This window comes from Myripristis murdjan, chromosome 1 (genome assembly GCF_902150065.1).
Source record: "Myripristis murdjan chromosome 1, fMyrMur1.1, whole genome shotgun sequence".
NCBI lineage: Eukaryota > Metazoa > Chordata > Actinopteri > Holocentriformes > Holocentridae > Myripristis > Myripristis murdjan.
Window position 1 is genome coordinate 7,086,269 of NC_043980.1, and position 19,359 is coordinate 7,105,627.

Here is a 19,359-nt window from a genome sequence, read left to right on the forward strand (position 1 = left end):
TTTTACTATGTACAAGTGCTAAATGCACAGGTTTTTTGTTTTGCAACATGCATTTAGCCTACAGTGAACAATAAACATTTATTTCTACAGCTTCATGTCCTGAGCATTGTGCTTTCTATTTTTCTATGTAGTGTTTAGTGACTGCTCAGTAGTGTTTTTAATTTTGATTGACTCGGGGCTTAATTTGACAACACAGTTCAGTTTTGAGCACAGATTGAACTGTTTTGTGGTGAAAGTTTGGTTTTGCAAGAGGAGTCTGAGGTTTTGTGAATGTAGCTTGAAAACTGGGTTTTGTGTTCACAGTTTAGAGAAAAGGAGAGCAGCTTTCGAGAAATGTGTCTTAGCAATTGAGAAAAACTGTAAACCTGATGAGACAGACTCAGAACCACGGATGGTGCCCGCTGAGGCGGAGGCAGCACCACGAACAGTACCTGCTGAGGTGGATTCAGCACCACGGCAGTACCCGCTGAGGCAGATTCAGCACCATGGACAGTACCTGCTGAAGTAGATTCAGCACAACGGACAGTACCTGTAAGATTTTCCACAGAGATGTGCAGGCTAGAACTTTGTTCTTCTTATTAATGCGTTAATGTTATCAGTTATTAATTAGGCTATTAATCGTTATTAATTTGTTTACCCTTTAAGAGTTGCCTAGGTCATTGATTTACAGTTTTTTACGGTTGTTTACACACTAAATTGAAAATTTTCACACAATTACAGTTTTTTTCAATTGTTTACACACAATTTTGAAAACAGGGCTTCTTTTTTCTAAACACCTCACACAATTAACCAAACACTACACCCAATTTGCAGAACACCCCAGTTTGTTTGCAAAATGAAACATATCAGCCAAAACCATGAACAAATTGACAGTCTTTCAATAATTGTACACTGTTTGCATCTGTTACATACTACCGTAATAAATTCATAACACATTTGTAAAAACCCTTTTTTAAGAAATAGTGATGGAATTTATTCAGTAATATTGTTTGAGAGCATGGTTATGGGATAACTTAGATGACAAAAATATATTGACAAACCCAATACATTCTTCATGATTACTTTGAGGTATACAGAGAAAGTACACAAATACTATAAACGTACCAAGCACTGCACAACACTGATGCTGAAGAATGAAAATATTTATTTTTTTGCTTCTTGTGTGTAAAGATTTGTTAATTGTGTGAAATTTTTTGTTTTAGTGTGTAAACAACCGTAAAAAACTGTAACAAATCTTTACACACAAGAAGCAAAACACCTGTGCAGAGTTGCACAACAATAAGCACAGACTCAGCTTCACACTTTTTGCAAAATATTACACACAGTGTGTTGTAAAACTCTACACACATTTTCACACCTTAGACACAGATGAGGATTGTAAGGCTATTTCCTTCTCATTACAAAGCCCCGGCTTGCCAGTGAACACACTAATGAACAAACTGGATAAGCACATCGACCTGGTGTGGAAACACACGTGCTAAATTGAAAATACAGCACTCAGGTAGGTATAAAAGCCAGCAGGTGAGTTCACCTGTCTTCAACAAAAATGGAGGGAGTTAGAGGAAGAAGAGTGAGAATGAGGGGAGGAGCTGAAAGAGGAGAAGGAGGTAGAGGAAGAGATAGAGAGCAGAGGGACTTGAAGAAGTGATAACACCTGAACAAAGAAGAAGAATCACTGTCGCTGCTGTATGTGAGATTTGGCTGAACTCTCAGTCCAGCTTCCCTCCGTCCTGTTTGTCTACAGAGAAGAAAACTACTATTTTGTTCTGATTTTCCTTGTTGATTGACATGTTACTATAACTGAGTATATGGTAAGAAATAAATATTTTCAGTCTGCAGCATCAGTGTTGTAGCAGCAGTGCTTGGTACGTTTAGAGTACTTGTGTACTTTCTCTGTATACCTCAAAGTAATCATGAAGAATGTATTGGGTTTGTCAATATATTTTTGTCATCTAAATTATCCCATAACCATGCTCTCAAACAATATTTCTGAATAAATTTCATCATTATTTCTTAAAAAAGGGTTTTTACAAATGTGTTTTGAATTTATTACGGTAGTATGTAATAGACTGAAACAGTGTACAATCATTGAAAGACTGTGTTAGTGACATGAGAACAAAATAGTTTTTATCAATTTGTTTATGGTTTTGGCTGATATGTTTCATTTTGCAAACAAACCGGGGTGTTTGGTTAATTGTGTGAGGTGTTTAGAAAAAAGGAGCCCTCTTTTCAAAATTGTGTTTAAGCAATTGAAAAAAAAAAACTGTAACAAAAGCCCCAGAAAGGTGGGGTTTGAAATTATACAACTCTGTACAGCCTTAATGTTACTGCTCACTGTCGTTTTTGATGCTTAGCCACATAAATCGGAGCTGACGTTAAATTGGAGTGACACACGCCCAGCTGAAACAAAACATCTGCTGGTGAGTTTATGAAAAGATAAGATGTTTGTTCTGGCACTGAAACTGGAAAGCGGTAGCCTATATTTAAATATAACTGTTAGTATAAGTTGGTTGTAAATAAAGATCAACTGTGCTGCTGAGTCGTTGTCATGGCACCTGTTAGATTAAAAATGACTGAGAAGTCGGCGGAAGTATAACTATCAATCCATGAAAAAAATATTTTTTCCAGCAGATATTCTAGTTATAACATGACTGAGCTAGCAAAGCAGTTTTGTGTTGTGTGGTATTTATTCAATTTTGGGGAATCACGATGTCTAGAAAACATGATAAGCTCAAGGCGCAAGTGCCTCGTTCCTGGCTGCAAGCACACCCTCTTGTGTAATAATGCTTAATAAAAACAGTGATCACTCCAACATGGCCTGTAAAATGTATGACATAGCGGTTCACATTCACCTGCTGCATCTCAACAGGATTTACTCAACAGTCTCAACAGTCTCAAACTAAAGGAAGTCCAGACCGTCATAATTTACGGCACGGTACGGTAATGTATTTCTTTTTAAATGGCAAGGTCCTTATGTAATACTTATGGCTCAGTAGCACGAGCACAAATAACACTGCTGTTTGGAATATTTGTGATAAAGTGGATTTACAATTAACATTTGATATGGAGTGAAAATAAATGTGTGAGACGAATCATGATGCAGTTTGGCTTCAATTCACCCTTCTCACCATCTGCGTCGCCAGTTTCCCCTGTCTCCAAGATGTGCGTACGCAAAGCTCAGAATTTACATGGAGGACCACACATACTCCCGTCAAGTTTTTTTTATAAATCACAACTTTTGTGCGGAAAGTGGTGTACGCCAATTTCAGGCCCCGTTTTGTGCGTATGCAATGGTTATCAATGAGGCCCCAGGTCACTGATCATCAGTGAATAAAGTCTGCAGTGCTTGCAGAAGGCTGAAGAGGAAGTTGTGGCGCCTCAGAAGTGAGCCGCTCTACATCTGCTCTCAACACCGACCACAACTGCTCCTCTAAACTGATCCTGTCTTCACAGAGGCTGACATTCTGTTCACAGGGTTACACCCAGTTATCTCTCACCTCCCTCCACACACACACACACACACACACACACACACACATTTAAATCACATTTTAAATCATAATGACTTTGACAACTTTTTAACAGTAAATACAGATTAATTGATAGCATTCGTATTGTTTTATAGTTCTATATGAAAATCTCACTCCATTTACTTCATGGAAAGCAGTGAACTTTCTCACTCTACCTCACCAGACTAACAGAGCTGGTGACTCTGCAAGTTTGAGATGGCTGACTGAGCAGCTCATAAACTGAATTGTACCACCAATATCACAAAAAGAAGCGATTAGAAGTTTATTTTTCCTTCCTCTTCAGAGTGTCTTTTCGGAGGCTCTGTTGTGGTGGTTACATGTGGTGCATGTGGCGTATGGGGGTGGTACAGATAACACACCCAGAACGCAAGGCAAATTTTTTCTGCTATTTTAAGACGGTCACAATGTACAAAATAACAAAAGTAGTCGTTTCTGCTATTTGACTTGGTGGTTTACCCACATTCTCCTCTTCATGCATGTTAATGATGTAAAGAGGAAGCAAGTCTTGGCTCTGAGTGTTTCCTGTAGTTTGCCGACAGCATCAGTGACAGAAGACGACGTCTTTCTCCACTGTAAGTTCTATCAGATAAGTAGTTTTAATGTTTTGCTGTGTGTGTTAATTTAACAGCCATTGAAAGAGTTATGCTGGATTTAAGATTATTTTGGAGAACCTAACACTAGGTTGCATCTTTGTTGGAGTTGTTATACAGAGCAGTCTACAGTGGACAACAAACTGCTAGATAAACATTTTGATGAGATTAACTCATATTTCTCATCCTTTGTGCTTTTCTGCCTGCTGATGTGTATTAACGTCAAGAAGAGAGCGGAGAGGAGCAGTTATGGGTTTAACAGCAGCAGCAAGTGGATTTGTTGTCTTCCTTCTGTCTGTTCCAGGTATCGTACATTCACATTTCAGGCATCTTGCTGGCACACTTATTGAGTTGAATAAGTTTAGTGGTAGAATAAGGTTAGACTGTTACATTACCACTGTCTTCGATTTCACTCTGTACCAGTGGAAGCATCAGTAGTAAAGGTGTTCCTGTATCGCAGCTAAACTGCCCTGACAGTCATTCAGTTTGTAAACGACAAACACAGTTAAGGCAGAGTTGTTATGTGATGCATTCCTTTAAACTTTACAACACCTGACGTTCTCCTCCAGTTATTTAAAACTTGAAAGTGGTTAATTTAAGTCCTGAAATCCCACAGTTGTCTGTATCAGTCAAATAGTGAACACACATTTGCTTTGCTTGTTGAAATTGCTGGCAGTTATAAAAAACAAAACAAACAAACAAACAAACAAAAAAAAAACAAAACAAAAAAACAAAAAAACCCCAAAGTGGTTCCATGTTGTTTCCATTATATTTAACTGTGACCCCACCTAGGGTCCAACACAGGGGGTTTCACATAAAATGACTCTAGCAGCCCCCCAAGTACCTGAGTGTGGACAAACAAATTCAAAATTTAAGGAGAGCAGGAGACGTGCATTCATTTCACAATTTTAAAAATTATAAAAATCCAAATGAGGTGGAAGATGGACCTGGGGAAGTAAACAGGGACAACCATCAATCAAAAAAATTTTAATTTACAAAGACTAAAACAGCTAAAATTCTAAGTGATTTCAGTAGAACATACATTAAAATATACGCTAATGGCTAAAAAAAAAAAAAAAAAAAAAAAGGAAGCCATCACATATGCACAGCAACTACACTGCAATCTACACAGCATCAAGTGACCACCACCCTTAAAGCCTACCACACAGCATGCAAGGAGAGGGGGTCCCACCAGTACTCCCCCCAACAGGTCTTCCCACTGCCTAGGGAAAAAATGCAGAACCTCAGCAAAATACAATAAAAGCAATCTGTGGGTTCATGTTTACAACCACGGTTAAAAGGGATGTCCTACAATAAAAGACATTGCAATATTTTAAAATCCAACTTCATGGCCCTAGTAGAAACCAGAGAGCCACAGGTAGACATGTGTCGCCGAAAACAAAACCCTCCAACACAGGCCAGAGAGCAATGAGGAAACTCGACTCAGGCAAAGCAGCAGTGTGGCATAAAAGCTTGCTGACTGGGGGCTCTGCACCAATACAGATGACTGGCCTCAGTGTAGCTCAAGCAGGGGACGGCAGGCTGTGTTGGTTCCTCTTCAGCATGGGGCTACACAGCAAACAGCAATCAGGATAACCCTGAATTGAACTGTGCACAAACAAAGCAGTCCTCCCTGCAGCTACCAGGCCTCAGACAAAGAGAGGACCTGATTGCCCTCACCTGTGCTTAAAAGTGCAGGGAGCTCTCACACCAAACTCTTTGGGCTCTAGTTTCGCAGACCAGGCGAGGCGGGGGCGTAGCGCAGATGTGCTTCGCCCACTGGGTGTGGCCAGGCGGATTTTCCAAGTTTGGCACGCCGTTCTCGGTGGCGCAAGTACTCCGCCGTCCCTCCTACCGGCGGAGGGGAGGAGAGAAGGCGTGGAGTGGGTTTGACACAGCTGATTCACATGTAACCAATCAAATGAGCCCCTGTCCTTGCCTTTAAAATGCACTGCGTGAAGGCGTAATGAAAGTTTACACAGATGACATGGAGGCGGAGCGGAGCTCAGGAGACAGGCGTGGAGCGGAGACCGGCGAGCAGTGCGGACACGTCACCAAAACCTCACAGGCAGGCTTCTGGAATGTCAGGCACATGAACAATGCAATAAATACCGAAAAAAAAAAACATTATTCAATGCTACGATCACAATCAGCACATACATATATCTCCATATCAACTGTCCCGTCACAGCTGATGCCAGATCAAAGGAGATTGGCACCGTTTGTGCTGATTGTGAGGTTTTGGTGATGTGCGCCAGCCAGCCAAACTTCCACTGCGCCGGCTCCGCTCCGCCTTGCGCTGAAAGTAGACGTGGTTTCAGATGGTGAGCTTTTGGCGCACCTCGGCGAAGCCTTTTTGGCAGAAACTGTCACTGCGCCAAGCCGAATCTGTCAGCACCTCCCCCCGCTGCGCCGCCACTCCCATCTCGGCGAACCTCCGCCTGCGAAACTTGCAAATCGTCCGCCTCTGCCGTTTCGCCGGTCGAAACTAGCTCTGCGCGGGGTTCGCCTCACTGCGCCACCCCGCGCTGCGCCGGGAAACTAGAGCCCCACGTTCCTATCCCAGCATTTTTACTGTATCATAATACAACTGCACCAAACCATCCTGATAAACATTATGGTGCAATACTGATGGGCCTATTTGTTGTTTAGGGGTCATATATTTAGCTGCTTCTCACACCTCAGCTATGAACATTTCAGTTCCCTGTCACACTCCACTCAGCAGTTTCTTGATCACAGTGCGAACAGAGAGGAAACAATGTGAGAGCAGAGTTCACACTGGCTCAAACTGCTGCTACATGTTTATCTGACAACTCTAAGATATTATATTTTAATATCAGTTTAGGCTGACAATTGACGCTCCTGAAATGTGTGCATTCATCTAACACAGGAAGTCTCATTGTCCAGTTAAATCACGTGAGGCTCCTATTTTCCACAGAGCATCAGAAGGATCTAACTGTGTGCTCGCTGTACAACACGCCACACCCTGAGATAACTTCATGGATTAGTATGAGGATTATTTATTTTATTTTATTTTAATATTTATTTGACAGGGGCGATACATACAATATTGCCACAAAAAAGGGAAAATGTGATGTATATAAGACGTCTGGCTTCAGCTAATTTGCAGTCTTTGTCCCTGGTCAGGCTTTTAAATGACACGTTAACAGCCAGAAGTACTGCAAAAAAACCCAAAAAAGCAGATTAGATAGCCGGTAAATATTCAGAGCTGTACAAGTAGGTCTGCCAGGCTGTGGTTGTGGTGGTGGATGGGTCAATAAAACACGTTCAGGTGGGAGGCAGGAGTTCAGTTCCTGCGTGATGATGAAGTACTTTAACCCTAACCAGGACTTTTTCTGTACCTCAACAAAGTAGTTTTGGTTTTGAAGTTACCTCAGGAGGTGTGTCATGTTGCACTGCGAGTATGCAGATAAACCTACTTGGAACACACACATGCTGTTCACTTACACATCGTCCCAACTGCAAGCACAGCAAGTGAGCATCAACAAAACACAGATTACTCCCATTATAATCAATGAGACTGTCTACACAGACGCCCAGAGCATCAACAGATGGCAGGTGTCTGTTTTTGACTGACACATCCTGAGCTCAGCAAAACAAGAAAATTTAGGCAGAGGGCAGGGTCTCTGCAGACACACACACCAACACACTTCTAGTCCTTCTCGTCCAAAATCCTACTCATTCTGCCTTTAACATTTTATAGTAAATTTAGAAAATTAGCTTGCTCAGTGGTTAGCAACTGACTTATTGCTTTTGGCTTTTGAGAATATACCAAAATATACACTGGGTGTTATGATATGCATCTTGCACTTTTTATTTCCATTCTCTAAATTTTATCCTACTCAGTAAAATGACCTCATTGAATTCCAGTGGCCTTTCAATACACCTGATATCAGTGCAATAATGACACATTCTGTAATCATTTTTTCCCCTTCATTTTGTAATAAAACTCACATTTTGTAATATCTTGCCACATTTTGTATTAAAAACCTTGGATGCAAAATGTTATACATTCTGCCATATTTTGTAATAAGATCTGGGGTCTGTCTGCAGAGTGCAGGAGAGGGCTTGATCATATCTTACAAACACTCGCCTCACTTTTCCCTTAAATGAACCTCTGTCAGTAGGAGTGTCTTGGACTGGTGTGGGTGTGTCCTGGTAGGCTCTGTTTTGGAGTGAGCAAGCTGCAGTTGGATAGTCTTTAAAAAGTTAGGAATCAGTCAAAACGGGGCTTGACACACAAATGTTTTTGAATTTAAGTTCATTTCACTGAAGTGAATAATAAGGTGTGGCACTTGATGTAAATGAAGACAGTAACTGTGGCATGTTATTACATAATGTGCTGATTTTTACATATTCATCTACAAGGAAAAAGCACAACTTGAGAATGAGCTCATGGAATAACTAAAAGCTAAATTAATTACAAAATGTGGGAAAATGTATTCTGTTTTATATTCAAAGTCTTTTATTACAAAATGCAGTTGGCTATTATAAGATGTGGGTCTTATGACCAAATGAAGGAAAAATGTATTACATTTTGGAAGGTTATTACAAAATGCAGTGTTGTTACATAATGCACTGTTTCACACCTCCATACTGTAGTGATGAAGCATGTGAACATCTGCAGCTGTTCCTTTGCACTAAAACAAAACATCTGTACACCGCCCTTGGCCTGGTTCACCTCGGCTTATCCCAGATCTGACCTTATAGAAATCATAAATTTTATTAATACAGCCCCAGTGACATGATGCCTCACAAAACTAGAGGTGAAAAAAAGCTTTATTGTTCCTCTCCTGAATGAAATTGTTTAAAGATTGATTTGCTGTTTACAGTGGAGGTGAGGTGATGTGAGACCCAAAGAGGTTTTGGGAAATGTAGTTCATACTTCTGAGTCAGATCCATTACAACTGAAAGTCTGTCCTCTAATGTTTTTATGAATCTGATTGTGGTTTCTGATGTGCTCTGTGTTACAGTGGTGCAGGGACAGGATGGATGGGCAGCGACTTACACTTCTACTAAGATCTGTGCTTTAAAAGGATCAACAGTGGAAATGCAGTGCAGCTACACATACCCAAACAGTGAAAATCACCATGTTACCAGAGTTGAAAAAACACTGTGGTTTACTAAGTGGTTGTATTATGGACCTGGGGATCTGAGTTCAGACTCAGAGTATGAAGGTCGTGTGGAGTATCAGGGTAATGATCAGTATTATAGCAGACTGAGAATCAGTGACCTGAGAGAGAGTGACTCAGCTGTGTACAAGTTCAGGTTCATAACAAAACAACCAGCAGGGAGATACACTGGTGAACCTGGAGTCTCTTTAACTGTGACAGGTAACATTTTCATCAGATGACTTTTTAATTCAGTTCCACATAATGCCAGCATCTAGGATACTGTTGTGATTGTGTTTGTGTTTGTTTGTTTGTGTGTGTGTGTGTGTGTGTGTGTGTGTGTGTGTGTGTGTGTGTGTGTGTGTGTGTGTGTGTGTGTGTGTGTGTGTGTGTTTGAAAATTTATTGACCAATGACATTTCTGCTCCATGTTCATAAAACCAGGTCTCCGGATAAAGGTGACCACATCCAAGTCTTCTTCCTGGGCAGAGCTGAAGTGTCTCAGCAGCTGTCCTCAAGCTGCTCGTCCTTCCTACATCTGGTACAAGAATGGACAGCAAATTAAGGAAGGAACTTCTCCTTCCTATGCAGATTACTTTAATAATGAGGACAGCTATTCCTGCACTTTACAAGGACATGAGGATTTCCACTCTCCTTCAGTGTGTGAGTTTTCTTCACAGTGTCTCAATCATTTCACACCTCAATAAGAATCAAACCCCCTTCACCCTGTGTGTGTTAGTGAGCTATTCTCCAACCATCCAGCTACACAACATCACTACTGCTGTCAGTTTTCCATACAAGCTGCTCTAGATCACTGCAGGAAATGATGCACTTCTAACTGCTGTTGTTTAAAACCTGTCTCATCTTTCAGGTGTCCGCGGTCAAACCTGCAAGAGAGTGACTTACACTGACAGAAGCATCTGTGCTGTGAAGGGCTCATCAGTGGACATTTCTTGTTCATACAACAGTTATGAAAATGATGTTAGATCCAAATTCTGGTTCAGTCTCAAACATAGTGATCGATGGCGGGATTCCTCACAACCTGAGGACCTCAGTGGGGACTCAGAGTTTGCAGGTCGTGTCCAGCTGTTTGAAGAGAGAGGACGCTCCACTCTGAGAATCACTGAGCTGAGAGAGAGCGATTCAGCCGAGTATCGCTTCAAATTCAAAACACTGAACTTTGAATGGAGGAGCAGTTTACCTGGTACAACTCTGACTGTCACAGGTACTGCTGAACACAAACTGATTCATACAACATCAACATGTTAAATTCAATCAGACTCATGGTATATCAACACAAGTACTGGTGAATGGTTTAATAATGTCAAATTGAAGGTGATATATGATTACTGTGACTATTTCCTCCATTATTCACCTTGATTGGGTGATTCATTAGTTTATTTAATTATTTGCCACTTATTAATAACTGCTACTCTGACTCTGTACAGTGTCTTTGTATGAATGAGTGTGTAGTATACAGTGACATTTCTGTTTCATGTTCACATATGCAGATCTCCAGGTGGAGGTGACCAAAATAACAGGCAGCCAGGTGGAGCTGAAGTGTCGCAGCATTTGCAGATCAGCTGATCGTCCTTCCTACGTCTGGTACAAGAATGGAGAGAAAATTGAAGAAGGAACTTCCTCTTCTTACAGAGGCAACTTTAATCCTGATGACAGCTATGCCTGTGCTGTGAAAGGACATGAGGGTTTCCATTCTCCTTCAGTGTGTGAGTTTTCTCCACAGTGTCTCAATAACATAATGCCATCTGGTGGAAGTTTTTAGTTAATGTGCTCTACCAGGATTGCATATGTTTAATATGGATGACCTCAGTAAGAATCAAACCCCCTTCACCCTGTGTGTGTTAGAGAGCTATTCTCCAACCATCCAGCTACACAACATCACTACTGCTGTCAGTTTTCCATACAAGCTGCTCTGGATTACTGCAGGAAATGATGCACTTCTAACTGCTGCTGTTTAAAACCTGTCTCATCTTTCAGGTGTCCGCGGTCAAACCTGCAAGAGAGTGACTTACACTGACAGAAGCATCTGTGCTGTGAAGGGCTCATCAGTGGACATTTCTTGTTCATACAACAGTTATCAATATTATGCTGCATCAAAATTCTGGTTCAGTCTCAAACGTAGTGATCGATGGCGGGATTCCTCTCAACCTGAGGACCTCAGTGGGGACTCCGAGTTTGCAGGTCGTGTCCAGCTGTTTGAAGAGAGAGGACGCTCCACTGTGAGAATCACTGAGCTGAGAGAGAGCGATTCAGCCGAGTATCGCTTCAAATTCAAAACACGGTACTTTGAATGGGGGAACAGTTTACCTGGAACAACTCTGACTGTCACAGGTACTGCTGAACACAAACTGATACATTACAGACAAATTTTATCTACCTCATGGCAAGCAAATGTGATAAATAGTACTGAATATTTATGGTAGAATAATTTCAAATTTATAGACATTATGAAATTTTTTTACACTCACCTATTCAGACTGAATTTATATCATCAATCAATTAATTTACTCAATACCTCACGATATTCAACATCTGGGAAATGGTATTTATTATTTGTTTATTTGATACTGTAAATTTGTGTATTTGAGTATTTTGTGATCTGTGACATTTCTGTTATATGTTCATATATCCAGATCTCCAGGTGGAGGTGATCAGATCTTCGATCCACCAGAGTTATACAGAGGCAGAGCTGAAGTGTCACAGCATTTGCAGTCAAGCTGCTCGTCCTTTCTACATCTGGTACAAGAATGAATTGAAAATTGTGGAGGGAACTTCTTTTTATTACACAGTCAATATATATCCTGATGACAGCTATTCTTGTGCTCTAAAAGGACATGAGGGTTTCCGCTCTCCCTCTGTGTGTGAGTTTATTTCACCACATGTCACTATCACGGTAACATAGCAGCATGTCAGAGTTTTCCACTGACATCTTTTCCTCTTATTACTGTCAGTTATTCAGATTTGCAATTCATCAACTTGACTATCGGCTTCATTCAGAGGCCTGCTTCTCTAACCTTTCAGATGCTACAATCTCATAACTATTTTAACTGTCCCATTACAAAACACATCCTTCCTCTTTAAAATAATGTATGTTAACATGATGTCCTCCAGATGCCCCGAAGGTTCCCTCAGTGTCGATGAGATCCTCTGGTGAAATAGTGGAGGGCAGTTCAGTGACTCTGACCTGCAGCAGTGATGCTAACCCAGCAGCTAATTATACCTGGTACAAGAAGAATGGAAATCCAGACCAGGAACCTTTCAGGACAGGACCACAGCTGGACTTTGTTTCCATCCAGTCCTCTGACTCTGGAGAGTTTTACTGCACAGTGCAGAATGAGCTGGGAGAGAAGACATCTGACTCCACCTCTATCGATGTGAAATGTGAGTGATGTAGTGCAATTAGTTCAAAATAATTATAAATTTTTTTACCCTTTATTTACAAGGTGAAGGTTTTGCTGAGTTTATATGTTTTTTCAGTTCAGCCTTACTTCACATTCAATCTGCTGAGTGAGCAGGTCCACTGCAGGAAATAAAGTACCCTGTTGAAGGGCACATTAACAGTAGATGTTGCGGTAGAAGTTGATTGTTTACTAGGTCAGTTTTGTCACGCAGATTTTCTCAGCTGTTGTGAGGATTGGAACCATCAGACTTGTAGTCACATCACCCCATTTATTACTCACCTGATCATTTAAATCCAGTATGTGCCATTGCAAAAAAACACACCCTTAAACTTATTTTCCAGATGGTCCCAAGATGAATCCTATATCAGTGAGGCCCTCTGGTGAAATAGTGGAGGGCAGTTCAGTGACTCTGACCTGCAGCAGTGATGCTAACCCAGCAGCTACTTATACCTGGTACAAGGAGAACCAAACTCTGCTTCAAGGACCAGAGAGAAGTTATCACTTCACCTCCATCAGCTCTGAGGACACAGGGACATACCACTGTCAGTCTGTGAATCAATATGGGCGGATTAACTCTTCATCTCACCTCATTAATGTTCAGTGTAAGTAGAAAATACTAGAAAAAGTATGTTTTACTTCAAAGGAAAAATCCACCTTTGAATGCACTGTTAAATACTGTATCAGCAGGCTGTAATGTTCTGTATTCTTAAATGTCCAGTGTAAGTAGAACTTGTAAGCAAATGTCTTTGGTTGACAACAACTTTAGAAGTGCAGTATCACTTATGTGTCATAAGTCTATGATAGTCAGTGCATTTCAGATGTTATGATGCTTAAGTAATGAATGCCTACATTTCCAACAAAAATCAACAAAATGGATTGGACTTCTTTCCTGTGCAGTGATATAATTGTAAATGGTATCATTTAATCTTTTGTTAGACAGGAGCACTTCCATAACAGGTGTTTTATTTTCAAAGTGAATATTTAGTGAATCAGTGAATTAGGTCCAAAAATGCACAAGCACGCCTATAAAGAGATAACAAACCGCAAGGGCCAATCAGAGTAGAATGTTCTACAAACCATTGCAGTTATCTAGTATAAAGAGCCTCTTTCTCTCAGATATCTGCAATTAGGTGGAAAAAAATATGTACAGTAAAAATATGTGCAAATATCGATATCGGCAATCTGAAAATAATCGCATATTGCATATTGGTAAAAAAAAAAAAAAAAAAAAAAAACCTTAATATTGTGCATCGTTATAGTTAATGTCATGTCCTCCAGATGCTCCAAAGGTTCCCTCAGTGTTGGTGAGTCCCTCTGGTGAAATAGTGGAGGGCACTTCAGTGAATCTGACCTGCAGCACTGATGCTAACCCAGCAGCTAATTATACCTGGTACAAGAAGAATGAAGCCTCCCCAAAAGCATTGGGACAGACCTTCACCATCACTGACATCACATCTGAACACAGTGGAGAATATTACTGTGAAGTCCAAAACAGAAGAGGACGTCATCGCTTCACCTTACAGTTGAATGTTGTGGCAGGTAAGTCATGCTCATTCACCTTCACACACACATCCTCTGCCGTGCACCACAGGTCATCTGTGTCTTAACATAACACATTGTCATGTTATGTAATGTCATTTCATTGTTTTGGAATGAAAACTTAAATGTTACTGTCAGGTGATGTCAACATTATAGACACTGGATAAACTTTTTGTAGGGCCCAACCAATACATCACAACACCAGCTTTTAGGAAGCTGCTTGGTGTATGGATGCCTATTATATTTCCCTTATGCAGGGCTCTGGGGACTCCATGCATCCTTCAGAGCACAGGCTGTAAATCCCGTATGTACTCCAGGATGCAAGGAGCATAACACATAAATAAACACAATTAGCACTAACGCGTCCCAATTTGTCCATGACAACAAAGATCACCTTGTTACTTTGTGGAAGGAGCAAGCATTTTATAAAGCTAACTACTGACAGTCAAATTTAAATGAGGTTTGTTTTTCAGTGAGATGGTATCATATTTACTGTGTAATCCAAAAAATAACATAGTTGGGCAGAACTGCTTTATGTATGGTGCAGACATAGGGAATAGCAAAGGAACATTGGAAAGATAGAAACAGGATCAAGGGTCAAGGAAACTCTCCAGAGGAGCTGATGCATGAAGGCACGAAAACACAAGATGTCACTAGAGATGACTTGATAATCTGAGGCAGACGTTAATACCAGATATGAAGAGGGCCATAAAAACCACTCAGTTGCATCACAAATTCACTATCTATGTGTTTGGCGATTGTTAGGTTCAAATGGGAAAATGCCTTTGCCTAAGTAATTTCTAAATATATTAGAAGGCAATTAACAAGCTAAGCATCACACCAGCGACTGGTTATAAAACAGAACTTTTACAGTGGAACGGAGAGAGAATGAGATTGTCTTAAAAGCTATGAGTCATCTGTACTGTCATCAGAGTATAGTTGGGTTACTGATGTTACCTCAGAGGTGTGAGGAAGACGTTGGTTTAGTTTCTGCTGAAGCTCTCGGGCTTATTGGAGCCCATTTGGAGTAGCATGACTATAAGTAGAGATTGGAGGAAGAAGAACTGAAGGAGGGATGATGGCACAGAAAAACAAGATTGAATAGATGTTTTAAGGGAAATAGGCAATTAAGATTAATTTGGATCATACTAACTAACTAGTTGAGAAGCAAATCTTGTAATGACAACAGTATATTATGAGTAACAGTGGAAAGGAGGGTTTAGTGGACCTCCAAAACCTTCTTATTAGAGTGGGCAGTGTGTAGGTCTTGGATGTTGTGATGGTAGACTTGAGAAGACTGGCGACCCAGTCATCTTTGGTGCCCGAATTTAATTAAATGTTCTGGGATTTCTGAAGCAGGATGCTGTCATGGCAGCTTTTATGTGGAATGTGTGGCTGAATTAAGATTCAGGAGCAATTCCCAGTTTCTTCTTGAGGATGTGACATAAATGGGAGTGAAAACAGAAGCAGCTGACAATCCGGCTCACTTCTAAGATTAAAAGTACTTGAGAGGGAAATGTGTTCTCTGATTTTGTCAAACTGTAATTTCTTCTTTGAAAGATAACTCAGACAAAGGAAGCTAGCTAAAATCTCACTGTGTGATAAGATCACTGGAAACTGATTATGGTGATGTAACAGAGAAATGCAGGAAATCAGCCAAAACGGCAATTGCCCCTCACATTACATAAGATCTTCAACAAAATAATGTGGTTTAAGAATGGTGTTTGCATTTTTTCAAGGGACATATTTTCTTAAAATGAGTTGTCTTATCCAAATTAACATAAAAAAATATGACTGATTTTATCAGCAAATAAACTACAGTACATATTGTTGTTTTTTGTCCAACTACCACTCTGTAAACCAAACACAAAAATTTTGAAATCCCCTAAATAATTGTCAGTTTATTCATTTGATCACAATTCCACAGCTGCTTGGAAAACTAGTGTTGCTGCTGTAACTGCTACTGGTTTCCTGGTGATCATGCTCATCTTCGTCTTCCTGTGGATTAGGTGAGGAATTTTTTCCATGATTTTGTACAAAATATCTACAGTTTCAAATATTTGGACAGTGATTCAGCTGATCTGTTGTTCATTTGTTCATTCACTCTCAAAGCAGAAGAAGGAAGGGCTCCAAACAACCATCTGAAGCTAGACAAAGCTCAGACAACAATCTACAGGTAAGAAGGAGGAATGCAAAAGACTCCAGTGCAACAAACAAACAAACAAACAAGCAAACAAATCCTTTCCTCACACAGTCTGGCTTTAGGCTCCTAACCGAACATCAGCAAACCTCTAGTAACATAATACACCTGTAACCACACCTGTAGTAACATTACTACAGCTGTAACATAACTACCTCTGGAGTAACATAACCACACCTGTTACACACCTGTTGCAACAGAGCCACACCTGTAGTAGTGAAAGAACCAGTCCAGTTCATTATGACACTGGGGAGGAAAAAAAAAACTTATTTAGGTCATCGAGAAGCACAAAATACCTGACAGAAAAAGTTGGGTGGCACTTTTTATTATCATCTTTTTCTGTAGGTTTTTAATTAGTGGGATCAAATTAACACCAACTGATAAAACATGTAAGTAAATTTGGAAATAACAGGAGTATTAAAAACAGCCAACAAGACAGTTCCTTAAACACAAATATATATACACGAAAAAGATCCAAACTTAATTTAACCCAACTAACCAGTAGCGTATATAAAAATCCAAAATATTATAATTATAATGCTGATAATAGTGTGCTGAGATTGAGGTGCAGACTGTGTAGCTGTAATGTATCCGGTCACACAGTCAGTGCTGTCCTATATTGTTGTGCACTTGAGGATTTAAAAAAGTCGTAGGAGTGGAAACTGAAGATCCACTGGGTTGGGACTGTGGGGGTGGAGGTGTTGGGTCAGAAAGTGAGTTTTCCAAAATGTAATGTAATTTTGTCTCCATGTTGTCTGTCCTTTAGTTAAACCCTTTGTATGACAACACATCAGCTGCAGCACAGACACAACAGACAGGGCAGCAGGATGAGCTTCACTACACCTCCGTCCACTTCTCAAAGAACACAGAGGATTGTCTCTACTCCAACGTTAATATAACTCGGCCGCAGAGAGAGGAAGAGGAGGAAGTCCAATATGCTGCTGTCAAATTTAAACCAGACAAATCAGAGCCCAGGTGAGCAGCTCTTCTCTTCACATGACAGCTAAACGAAGCTTCAAAGGCACACTGTCGTCCTTAGTCAATTTAAAATACATGAGGCTTTTTTATTATAACCAACTTTTTGTTGTATTTGCTTGTGTAACTTCTCCAGACCTGTTTTAGTCAATGTTTTTTCATCAGCCTTCATTGTGTAATATTGTATCTTCATATCATCAGAAAGCACTAATCCATTTTTTTTTTCTATCTCAGCAGCAGAAGCCAGGACGCTGAGGAGGATCCATCTGATTTATATAGCACAGTCCAGAAAAAACCCAGAGTCTGAACACATCAGGGCTGTCTGTTTTATTATTACTACATGCTGTTATTTAATCTTTATTTAAAAGAGTAGCTACATTCAGATTAAAAGTATATACTTTTGGAGAGATCTGGTAAAGAAAGCAGAATTATGCCAATGACAAAAGTGTCAACTATGGTCCTCATAAAACAATGTACATATGTAATTATCTGTATGTAAAACAGCTCATGCTCATATATACTGAACACAAGTCAGCTTTAAAGAATATGGCTCTTTTCATGAGGTTTAGATTGTAAATATTTAAACATTTCACCGTGCATTACATTGTATGTTAGGATAAAATGTGTTCATGTAACTTGTTTTTTTTTCATGAGTCTGTGTCATTAGGCTAACCTGTAATAAGAACCTAATTTTTCATACTCCCTGTTCACTGTTTGAGTGGTAACACACCAGGTCGACAATGCTTTTAAAACCTGAAAGTTTTTTTTCCTACCAGTTTTTCATTTTCTTTTGAAGTTTGTATTTGATTGAGCTTGTGCAGAACATTTGAAACTGGTTACACCTGCCTGCTGTAAGCTCAGTTTAGTCGATTAATTAGCCTGATGTTTGTAGTTTGTTGGTTGAGTTTTGCCTCACATAAGAAGCTCAGGATGAGTTTATGAAGGACTTTCCTTCTGACAGCTCTTCTAATGCAAGGTGTTATCTTCAGGAACAAGCCTTTGATTGGGAGACTGAGAGCTAATGGTCAACAGTGTGCACACTGGGCGGATGTTATCGACTTTGTGAAGGATTTGTAACTATCAGTCGACAGTTTGAGCTTCCAAATCCCAGAGAAGGGGCTGGTACGTCAGCTCTGGGTTAATATCAGCATTTATTACATGTGTGTGTTTTATTTCTATTTGCACACTAATTGTGTATCAAGTGCATGCTTGATAAATTGTGGACATCAACATGATTTCCAAACTGGATTCATAATCATCACATTGGGCTCTAGTTTCCCGGCGCAGCGCGGGGTGCGCCTCACTGCGCCACCCTGCGCTGCGCCGGGAAACTAGAGCCCAATGTGATGATTATGGCGCAGTGAGGCGCACCCCGCGCAGAGCTAGTTTCGACCAGCGCAACGCGCGAGGCGAACGGTTTCCAAGTTTCGCAGACGGATCTGCGCCGAGATGGGAGTGGCGGCGCAGCAGGGGGAGGTGTCGACAGATTCAGCTTGGCGCAGTGACAGTTTTGTGCCAAAAGGCTTCACCGAGGTGCGCCAAAAGCTCGCCTCCTAAAACCACGTCCACTTTCGGCGCAAGGCGCAGCGTGGCTGGCGCAGTGGAAGTTTGGCTGACAGGCGGGCAGTGCGCACAAGTCACCAAAACCTCACAGGCAGGTTTCCAGAATGTCAGGCACAGTAACAATGCAATAAATACCCACAGAAACCACTATTCAATGCTACTATCTCAGTCAGCACATAAATGTATCTCCATATCGACTGTCCCATCACATCTGATGTCAGATCAAAGGAGATTGGCACCGTTTGGCAGCGTAATGGAAACCCAACCTGATCACCTGTCAGTCAAACAATGTGTCCAGTATGGTGATGTCTTTTTTCCAGTCATGGTGTCTGGCGCTGCTTGTGTTAACTACACAGTTTTTCTTCCATATATATTTAAATATTCCACTCTGGGTTTTTGTTATCCGGTA

At 40.6% G+C, this 19,359-nt stretch overlaps 1 long non-coding RNA gene across 1 annotated transcript; it reads left to right on the forward strand.

Annotated features, from left to right (window-relative positions):
* The first annotated feature begins 16,144 nt into the window (after positions 1-16,144).
* LOC115366126 (uncharacterized) lies at positions 16,145-17,269 on the forward strand. The gene is made up of 3 exons (XR_003928813.1): positions 16,145-16,221; positions 16,328-16,388; positions 17,179-17,269. It is a non-coding gene; the product is annotated as an uncharacterized LOC115366126 (long non-coding RNA).
* Positions 17,270-19,359: the final 2,090 nt, after the last annotated feature.